This window comes from Schistocerca piceifrons, chromosome 5 (genome assembly GCF_021461385.2).
Source record: "Schistocerca piceifrons isolate TAMUIC-IGC-003096 chromosome 5, iqSchPice1.1, whole genome shotgun sequence".
NCBI lineage: Eukaryota > Metazoa > Arthropoda > Insecta > Orthoptera > Acrididae > Schistocerca > Schistocerca piceifrons.
This window is the reverse complement of record NC_060142.1, coordinates 394,908,347-394,918,881: the sequence shown is the minus strand read 5'-3', so window position 1 is coordinate 394,918,881 and position 10,535 is coordinate 394,908,347. Positions and strand designations below refer to the sequence as shown.

Genomic DNA, 10,535 nt, shown 5'->3' with positions numbered 1-10,535 from the left:
AGCAATATCAACGGGTTGTGGATAATAATATTCCTGAAATGGACTGGCCTACCTAGAATCCTGACCTGAATCCAATGGAACAGCTTTGGTATGACTTAGAATGTCGACTTCGCCCCAGAAATCAGCGTCCAACATCATTACCTTCTCTGGTTTCGACTCATCAGAAATAATGGGCTGCCACTCCTCATCTGGCATTCAGACACTTCGTTGAGTGTCCCCAGCAGCCGGCCGCTGTGGCCGAGCGGTTCTAGGCGCGTCAATTCGGACCCACGCGGCTGCTGCGGTCGCAGGTTCGAATCCTGCCTCGGGCGTGGATGTGTGTGATGTCCTTAGGTTAGTTAGGTTTAAGTAATTCTAAGTCAAGGGGACTGGTGACCTCAGATGTTAACTCCCACAGTGCTTAGAGCCATTTGATCCATTTTTTGTCCCCAGCAGAGTGAAGTGGTCACAGAGGCAAAGAGTTGACCCACCCATGTTAATGTCCACGGATAGGTGTCCGGATACATTTGATCAGATAGTGTAGTGTCAACACCCCTATCGGGTTGTTCACTATTGCGTTCTTCCAATAAACCGCAGTCTTTGATTTGCTTTCCCAGTATCGTTATCTGCTTGATGGTTCCAGTTTAAGCTATCGTATTTGTAATACCTAAGGATTCAGTTGAATAAAGAGCCTTTTGATTTGTGTGTTATATGCGTAACCGAAATTTAGCGGATTTCTTTCTGTATTCATGTGAATGACTTCACTCTTTTAATTATTTAGAGTCAGGTGCCACTTTTTGCACCACACAGACATCTTGCCTAAGTAATTTTGCAATTGGTTTTGATCAAAAATGGTTCAAATGGCTCTGAGCATTATGGGACTGAACATCTGAGGTCATCAGTCTCCTAGAACTTAGAACTACTTAAACCTAACTAACCTAAGGATAACACACACATCCATGCCCGAGGCAGGATTCGAACCTGCGACCGCAGCGGTAGCGCGTTTCCAGACTGAAGCGCCTAGAACCGTTCGGCCACTCCGGCCGGCTGGTTTTGATTGTATGATGACATTATTAGACTATAAACGATAGCGTCATCTGCAAACAATGTAACAGGGCTACTCTAGTTGTTTGCTAAATCCTTTATGTGGATCGGTAACAGGACAGGAAAAAGAGTAAGGTACTGGATTGCATTTCTGACAGAAAATCACAGACGGAGTCAGACAACTGAGATGACGCTTCATAGACACGCAATTTAAAAAGAAGTCACCTGTGAGGAACGGTGTCAAAACCGTTCTGTAAATCTGAAAGTATGAAATTAATGTGACGTCACCCATCGACAGCACTGATTACTTCGTGGGAATAAAGAGCTAGTTATGTTTCATGAGGACGACATTTCCTGAATCCATGTTGATTGTTTTGTCAGTAAATCGTTTTCTTCGACCTAGTCCATAATGTTCGAGCTGAGCGGTCTGGGGCACCTTGCCACGGTTCGCGCAGCTCGCTCCGTCGGGGGTTCGAGTCCTCCCTCAGGCATGGGTGTTTGTGCGTTGTCCTTAGCGTAAGTTAGATTAAGTAGTATGTAAGCCTAGACATCGATGACCTCAGTAGTTTGGTCTTGTAGGAACTTAAAACCACTACCATCATAATGTTCGAACACAACATATGTTCCAAAATGCTACTGTAAATCGACTTTAGCAATAAGAGTCTGTAATTCAGCGGATTACTCCTGTTTCCTTTCTTGCGCATTGGTTTGATATGGGCAACTTTCCAGTCTTTAGGTACCGATCTTTCGAGGAGCGAGCATTATATGTGACTGCTAAGTATTGTATCAGTATACTCTGAACCATCAGCTATATTTATTGATTTTATTCCTACGCAGCCGGTTTTGGTGTTGAGCACAGCATATGTAGACCCCTCTGTGAAGATGTGCTGTAACACCGAAAGTGGTTGCGTATGAATAAAGCTAGTAAGTTGTGTTATCCTTACCGCTTATATGAAAAAAATAACAATGTCCCAATACCCATCAGAAGATGGCTGCATGGAGATCGTGTTACAATAATCGGAAGGACATGATAGTGAACTCACGTTGGTGTCTTGACCTGTGCGTAGTTATTTGGCGCAACATACGTCCGGAAACTCACCAAGGACTTGTCGAATCCATGCCACGCATATTTGCTGTTGTGTTGCTTTCCAAAGGTGGACCAACACGGTGTTAAACAGGTCATAATTTTTTGGCTCATCAATGTATACGTATTCAGTAAGAAAAAAACAGAAATAATCTCATTAATTTTTTACTTTCTCTGTCGTAAAGACAAGTACTATGAACATGAAATAGCTCTCTGGTGCTGATAAAGTAATTGTTTGAGACGTGCAGATCATCTCTTTATTGACGTGCTGTGTGGATTATTGCTACGTGGCAGGGGCTTCGTTGCGCATCTGTGGAAAGGAGGGCCATTGAGAACTGGCGGACAGATGCAAGTTTCAGGATGGCGCCCGCCCAGCCATCCTCCTGTGGATTACTCATCTGCACGCGGGTTGAGTGTGCTGGCCGTACGTAATTGGTTAAATTGTGAAGGGCCGCGGAAAACGAACCGCCAGGCATGCGAGAGGGTGCTGACCAAAGTTTCCCCAGTTCGACGCAGCCCTCGAATAGCCGGTCTGTCGAAAGCCACTTGTTCCGCTAGCAAATCAGATTTCAGGTCCTGGCCACATGGGCCCCACTAGCCGCTATGGCCCGCTCGCTCCCTCCTCGCGATTTCAAGCTGCTTAATTTAACTAACCTCATACGGAGGAAATGTGCTCCTGTAGAAGATAAATGTTCAGTTCGTCACACGAGCGTTATTTTCGATCTTCCCTAAACAATAATTGGCGTGTTTGCATTTTTTAAATTTTTTCTACAATAAAATTTGACTTTTGTTCTGCCACTGGCATACCTGCTCAACCATACATTCAGTCACACATCGTTTAAAATGTTGAAGGCGATTTTATCACAAAACAAGGTATAACAATGTGGTATGATAGGACATTTGGTCAGACTATATGGACTCTACATGATTAACAGAAATCAAGGCAGTTGACCAGTTACAGGCACTGAAATAAATCAATGATTTAGGTTTAAAATTTGTGCCGGAGCGGGACTCGAACCGGAATGCTCCGCTTCTCTAGAACATGTCCATCATAAGAGACACCACATATTTATGTGTGTCTATGAGCGAGGACGGTTGTTGGTACTTTCAGTGCGGATGCACCACATATTCCGAATCCCTGCTGGACTTAGCGAATGGCTACAACCAGGGGACTGTTCAATACAGCCACTGTACCACCAGAAGTATCTGTACTGTCGGACATGTCCGACAGGACAGACACCACACATCCATGCATATAGATTCTGGCACTTCCAAATGTCGATCACAGTTAGGGGTATCACTTTGGTGCGAAAGAGTTAGAGTTGTTGGGTCTGGTAGGTAATGACTGCGTTTCGATTAGTGATGGCACTGTTCCTCGTAGTACATAAGTGTGCAAAAGTGGCTCGTGCTAACTTGATAGACTTTTCGTTATAACAGTAACTGTATAGTTAGTTAAAAGGGTTAAATCGAGGTACAAAAATTACAAAAGATTCTCTCTCGCTGCCACAGGCCCGATATTTACTTCGTGATGTCATAGGGCACGTAGAATATTTCCGCAAGTGGTGCTATGATTCATTATTAAAATGCGTAACTTGGAGTAAAATGATAGATTTACACGTTTTGGCGTTTCTTCCCTGATGATGGTCAAAGATTCAACAGCGGAATTTGTGGCTGTATGAACTACATGAACTGCCGATGGACAACGCTGGAACTGCAAATTAGGCTACACTGCTAACCATACCGCAAAACACGAGCGCACGATCGTTTGGTTTCCGGCAAATCACTCTGAGCGAGCAAAGCGTACCCGAACGGCAATATTTTGTAATTCCAACGGCAAAAGGAACAGTTACACAAAGAAGATTGGAGGACCAACTGTTAGAACATGTGCTTTATAGCAACTGCGCTGATCCTTGCGAAGCGCAGAAATATCGTTGGCATATTAGTTCTGGCTAACGAAGCGGAAGACCACAACAGGTTGACCGAACTCCGTTCTCTGCGCTATGCGAGCGGTCAAGAGCGTCGATTTAAAGAACTGATTTGCGTCCGTGTTCCTCACGAACGAACAATTTTGCTTTGACGTGCTCGGCAAGTTACGGTGCACACAGAGCGGGTAATCGTAGTCATCGTGGGCAGTTCTTTTGATACGTACGCGGAAGTGAACCAAGGCAGGCCACTCATCTCCACAAAGCTCTCCTGTGTAAGGCCCGAGCTGTCTGCTCGCTGACACTGACCGTCCTACCTTCGGTGCCCACCTATTTGCACTGTCAGCAGGGACGGCAACACTTTATCTTCATCCACATCTTCCGTTTTACGACCCACGCAGATGTTCTCTAGTGACTTTGGCTCTACGACTTTCTGTACGTTGCCAGTTTCTCTTTTTATTTTTCTTGTTGCTTTCTCCGCATTTCCCTCCAAAGCTGCTGCGAAAGTAATAGCGGCTCTAGTTTATCGGTATAACGAAGTGATTGGCAAAAAGCGCAAATCATTTCCCTCTTGAGGAAGAGTCGTCGAGCTGAGTCACATAATTGTTGACGCATATCGATGATATTATACCCAATTGTGGAACATGTTCTATGCTCATGCATAGTACCTGGGTGTTAAAATTACGAACAACTTTAGTTGGAAAGACCACATAGATGTTATTGTGGGGAAGGTGTGCCAAAGGTTGCGTTTCATTGGCAGGACACTTAGAAGATGCAACAAGTCCACTAGAGAGACAGCTTACACTACACTCGTTCGTCCTCTGCTAGAATATTGCTGCGCTGTGTGGGATCCTTACCAGGTGGGGTTGACGGAGGACATCGAAAGGGTGCAAAAAAGGGCAGCTCGTTTTGTATTATCACGTAATAGGGGAGAGAGTGTGGCAGATATGATACGCGAGTTGGGATGGAAGTCTTTAAAGCAAAGACGTTTTTCGTCGCGGCGAGATCTATTTACGAAATTTCAGGCACCAACTTTCTCATCCGAATGCGAAAATATTTTGTTGAGCCCAACCTACATAGGTAGGAATGATCATCAAAATAAAATAAGTGAAATCAGAGCTCGAACACAAAGGTTTAGGTGTTCGTTTTTCCCGCTGTTCGGGAGTGGAATGGTAGAGAGATAGTATGATTGTGGTTCGATGAACCCTCTGCCAAGCACTTAAATGTGAATTGCAGAGTAATCATGTAGATGTAGATGAAGAGTGAAAACCGCTTCTAAAAAACCAACATGGATTCTGTAAACAGAGATATTGAAAAATACAGTTCGCTCTGTTCAGCCATGAAATCAAGAGCACCGTTGATAAAGGTGGCCAGATTTATGCCTTATTCTTTGACTTGCGGAAGGCATTCGAGTCTGTCTGACACACTCATTTGGTGAACAAAATGCGAGCTTGCCGAGTGCTGGATCAGGTTTGTAAATGGACTCAGAACTTTCTAGATGACAGAAATCAATACTTTAATCTTAACGTTACGAAATCAACAGCTGTAAGGAGAATTTCGGAAATTTCCCAAGTGAGTGTTATAGGGCCGTCACTCTTTACGATTATATTGATGACCTAGCGGATAACAATGGAAGCTCCGTGGAGCTACCTGCAGACGATGCTGTTGTCTGTAGGAAGGCTGCAACGATAGAATGCTGTAGAGAAATGCGGGAAGACCTGTGGAGGGGCGATGATTGGTTTGGGAACTGGCGATTGACCCCGAACGTAAGCAGATTGAGCGTAAATAGGTGAAAAGATTCCACTACCGCTCGATTACGCTATTTGTGAAAAATAACAGGAAACATTAACAACTGTAAAATACTTAGGAATAACAATCGTCCAGAGCGACCTAAAGCAGAATGGCCTCGTAAAACAAACAGCAAGAAAAGCAGATGCCAGGTTGAGAGCGATTTAAAGAATTTTAAGAAAGTGTAATTCATCCATAAGAGAAGTTGCTTACAAGAACTAGTCCGATTCGTGAGTATCGGTAATCAGTCTGAGACCATTTACGAAGGAATTATGAAGATTTACCCTGGACTTTAACGCACTGTCGACGTGTAACTCATTAAAGCTAGAGTGTTATCTAGAAACAGAAAGGAATTAATGGGGAAATCAGTGTGGCTTATCAAAGGAACCGGGGCAGTAATAGCCTGAACTGAATTAGGACAATTAAAGCAAATCAAAATTAGGATGAACAAACAAAAATTTGAGCCTTGTGTTTCTCGAACGAGCTCAGTTTCGGAAACAAAGGGTTAAATCTCTTATTTTACGGTTTGGCAAATTTCCAGAAATGTTTCTGTTGTTCTCGCAAACATCAGCTTCTTCATACCGGTCGCAGGTTCGAATCCTGCCTCGGGCATGGATGTGTGTGATGTCCTTAGGTTAGTTAGGTTTAAGTAGTTCTAAGTTCTAGGGGACTGATGACCTGAGAAGTTAAGTCCCATAGTGCTCAGAGCCTTCTTCATTCCATTACGTTCTTATTTCTTTATCATCAATTTTGATGCTGCAAGTGATACACCTTTTTGCGTTTCAGCACTTGTTATTCCATGGTGCTCTTGACGTCCCCACATTTATGCTTTAATCGGTTTAATTGTGTATCTCTCTGGTTCTTCTCCATCAGAATCTGTTTCCTTGAAATCGTAGTGATTTTTCCACCCTAAGTTGCTCTACTTGTTTTCCTGTGTTGGTTTCCACTATTGCCTGCATGCAGATTTGTAGTTGATATACAAATCAACAGATGAAGGCAGGCATTGAACTTGCGTCTTCGTATTACATACGTCCAGAACTCTGCAACAACAAAGACTATCGTGCTGCCTTACGTGAGACCAATCTCTGAGCAAGATGTTGGACACAGAGGGCACATCACCTGTGCTGACGACCCATTGTCTCATGTTGTCCTTGAATGTCCTCGCTCCTGATCGTAACCTGTTCAGCAAGATCCTAGCAGGCCAGCCTTATCTGCATACATGGGTTATCTGCTACGCTGCTGTCATCCATCAGTGGAGGGTGAAGTTAGATGTCTTTTCTTTCCGCGGCTCCAAATTTAATCCTCAGATGGAACTTCAGGCTCTCAGATGTTCGCAGAAAGTTATTCCGGGACCTCAGTCGTGGAGAAGTGGTAAGGCCAGGTAGCGGACGGTCCCTGTTTCGTCATGAAGCCTTTTCTTACATTCAGTCATGTGTTATTGCGCACGTGATGGGGCAAGCATAACAGCCTGTCCACGAGAGTAGTCTACAAGGAACCTATAACAGACCCAAAGGTATAACTTATACCGCAAACTGACTTGCACAAGATGAATTATACCAGATTGGGAAAAATATTCTGCGGAAAAAAACTGACATGGAAGAGCCAGTGCTACGCTACCAGTTCAACAATCTGATTGTTTTCGAACCAGATCCATACGAATACGTTTTGCTTTTGCCTTCTTACCGTGGAGTTGATGGGCGTTTACGTGTATGTCTTGTATATAAATGCGTCACGTTCTGACCAGTAGCCGTTCCATTAACCACATGTTATGTTCACTCTGTTGTAGGAAAGAGTCTCAATAGGACCCGTGTTACGAATGACAACACCATTTTTTCTAAAGCAAATTGTTTTTCACCAGTTCCCGTTCTGGTATATACACTCTTCCCAGCGTCCCAGCCGTTTTAACTCTTGCATAAACAGAAATGAGTACCTGTATCGACGATGACTTTATGTTAGCACATTTATGTGTGTAAGCCATTTCTTCATTTTTGGGAACAGGAGGAAATCGTAGGCAGCTAGTGCGGGCGAATACTGAGTGTTTGGTAACAGTTCATAAAGCAATTAATGCAGTTTTTCGGTGACATCTCCAGATGAACGTGCTGACGCGTTGTCGTGGTAAAACAGCACTTTCTTGTGCTGGAAGAAATTTCGGGTTTGCAACCGGCCGTCATCATTTACAGTCCGCGATATTTCGACTGGGGACCTGCTCAGCCTCAAGTGAGCCATCGAAGACTGACGGAGACGTGAGTATTCTGAGCATACATCACAATGAAGTTGACAGCCGGACCACACTACCCGGTGGCAGTGCCCTCGCTGGTGGAATCGCAGGACTCAGATGTCAGCGTTGCCGCCTGCGAAATATTGCCAACAAAGCGAAAAAATGGTAGAGGGCTTCGTGGCGTGTTCTCCTCTTTATCCAATTTATGCTTTTTTGTTTTAACTGACAGTCCCCTCTTAATGTGCCTGGTAGAAATCCATTTTTCCCGAACGCTGTCGTTAGGTGGGCAAGTTCTTTAGGTAAACTATACGCATCTAAGACTGTGTAAGCCCTTAATACAAGTTTTTTAAGCACACTAATACGGGGGTTGGAACTTTAATAATGACTACTATCATCTGTAACTTATACAAGACAGCTAAATTTTTCGAAGTTATACTGTCCTTCAAGATAGTCGCCAACTTATGTCTAACCCGTTGCAGCCATGTGGAAGTGGTAGGACACCCTTGGCAGCGCCAGTTCTGCATCTACATCTATACTCTGCAAACCACCGTGAGGTACATTGCAGAGGGTACGTCCACTGTACCAGCTATTAGGATTTCTTCTTGTCCCATTCACGCGTGGAGTTGGAGGAATGATTGTTTGAATTCCTCTGTGCGTGCAGTAATTATTCTAATCTTGTCCTCACGATCCCTATGTGAGCGATACGTAGAGGGTTGTAGTATATCCGTAGAGTAATCATTTAAAGCCGGTTCTTGAAACTTTTTAATAAACTTTCTCGGTATACTTTACGTCCGTCTTCAAGAGTCTGCCATTTCAGTTCCTTAAGTATCACTGCGACACTTCCAAATGGATTAAACAAGGTTTTGACCATTCCTGCTGCCCTTCTCTGTATACGTTTAATATCTCGTGTTAGTCCTATTTGGTATGGGTCCCACACACTTGAGTTGTATTCTAGAACCAATCGCACGAGTGATTTGTAAGCAGTCTCTTTCGTAGACTGATTGCACTTCCCCAGTATTCTACCAATAAACGCAAGTCCACCACCTGCTTTTCCCACTACTGAACCTATGTGATCATTCCATTTCATATCCCTACAAAGTGTACACCCAGGCATCTGTATGAGTTGGCCGATTCAAACAGTGACTCACTGATATTATAGTCACAGGATAGTACGTTTTTTCCTTTTGTGAAGTGAAAAATTTTACATTTCTGGACATTCAGAGCAAGTTGCCAATCTTTGCACCACCTTGAAAGCCTATCAAGAACTGATTGAATATTTATGCAGCTTCTCTCAAATAGTACTTCATTATGGAAAACTGCATTATCTGTCAAATGCTTGATAGTACTATTGATATTGTCTGAAAGGTCATTAACACACAACATGAACAACAAGAGTCCGAACGCACTTCCCTGGGACACAACCGAAGTTTCTTCTACGTCTAAAGATGACTCTCCATCCAAGATAAAGTGATGCGTCCTCCCTACTAAAAGTCCTCTATCCATTCACAGAGTTCACTTGATATCCCATATGATCGTACTTTTGGCAATAAGCGTAAGTGCGGTACTGATTCGAATGCTTATCAGAAATGAAGAAGCCTGATCGAAACATTTCAGTACGTCATGTGAGAAAAGTGTTAGTTGGGTTTCACATGATCGATGATTTGGAAATGCATGCTGATTTGCATTGAGGAAGTCATTCTGTTTAAGATACCTCATTATGTTTGAGCTCAGAATATGTTATAAGATTGTGCAACAAATCGATGTCAAGGATATTGAACGGTAGTTATGTGGATCATTTCTAATACCCTTCTTGTAGATGTGCGAGACCTGTGCCTTTTCCGAGAACTGCGCACGGTTTTTTGTTCGAGGGATCTACGAAATATGTAAATTGAAGGGGAATCACTGCTATCAGATGCAACAGGATATTAAGCGGAGTCAGCGAGGACATGCGAAAATGTGTACCGGACTGGGATTCGAACCCGGGGTCTCCTGCTTACTAGGCAGGTGCGGTAGCCACTGCGCCATCCGGGACACAGTGTTATCGCAACAACACGAACTATTTCGGTACACCTCACAGCCGATCTAGACTCCCACCGAGCGCCACCTATCCGCAAACCCTGTCCATTATACTGCATTTCGCTACTTAAGAGATTCCCACAGAAGGCTGGACGTATTTATGCATTCGCACTGAAGAAAGTGGCTGGATCCATTGCCCAGCGCCGGCCGCGCAACCGCTACGGTCGCAGGTTCGACTACTGCCTCGGGCATGGATGTGTGTGACGTCCTGAGGTTAGTTAGGTTCAAGTAGTTCTAAGTTCTAGGGGACTGATGCCCTCAGATGTTAAGTCGCACAGTGCTCAGAGCCATTTGAACCATTGCCCAGCCAGGCTTATCAATTATCTGAAAGCATGGTGCCTACGATAGATTCTAGTTAGAAGAGGAGCTAAATCAGCCATAAATTCAATAACATATATATTTCATTTATCTTTTCAGTAGTACA

At 43.8% G+C, this 10,535-nt stretch overlaps 1 non-coding gene across 1 annotated transcript; it reads right to left on the bottom strand.

Annotated features, from left to right (window-relative positions):
- Window positions 1–9,992: 9,992 nt before the first annotated feature.
- On the bottom strand, window positions 9,993–10,067 carry Trnat-agu. The gene has a single exon. It is a non-coding gene; the product is annotated as a tRNA-Thr (tRNA).
- Between the last annotated feature and the right edge of the window lie 468 nt (window positions 10,068–10,535).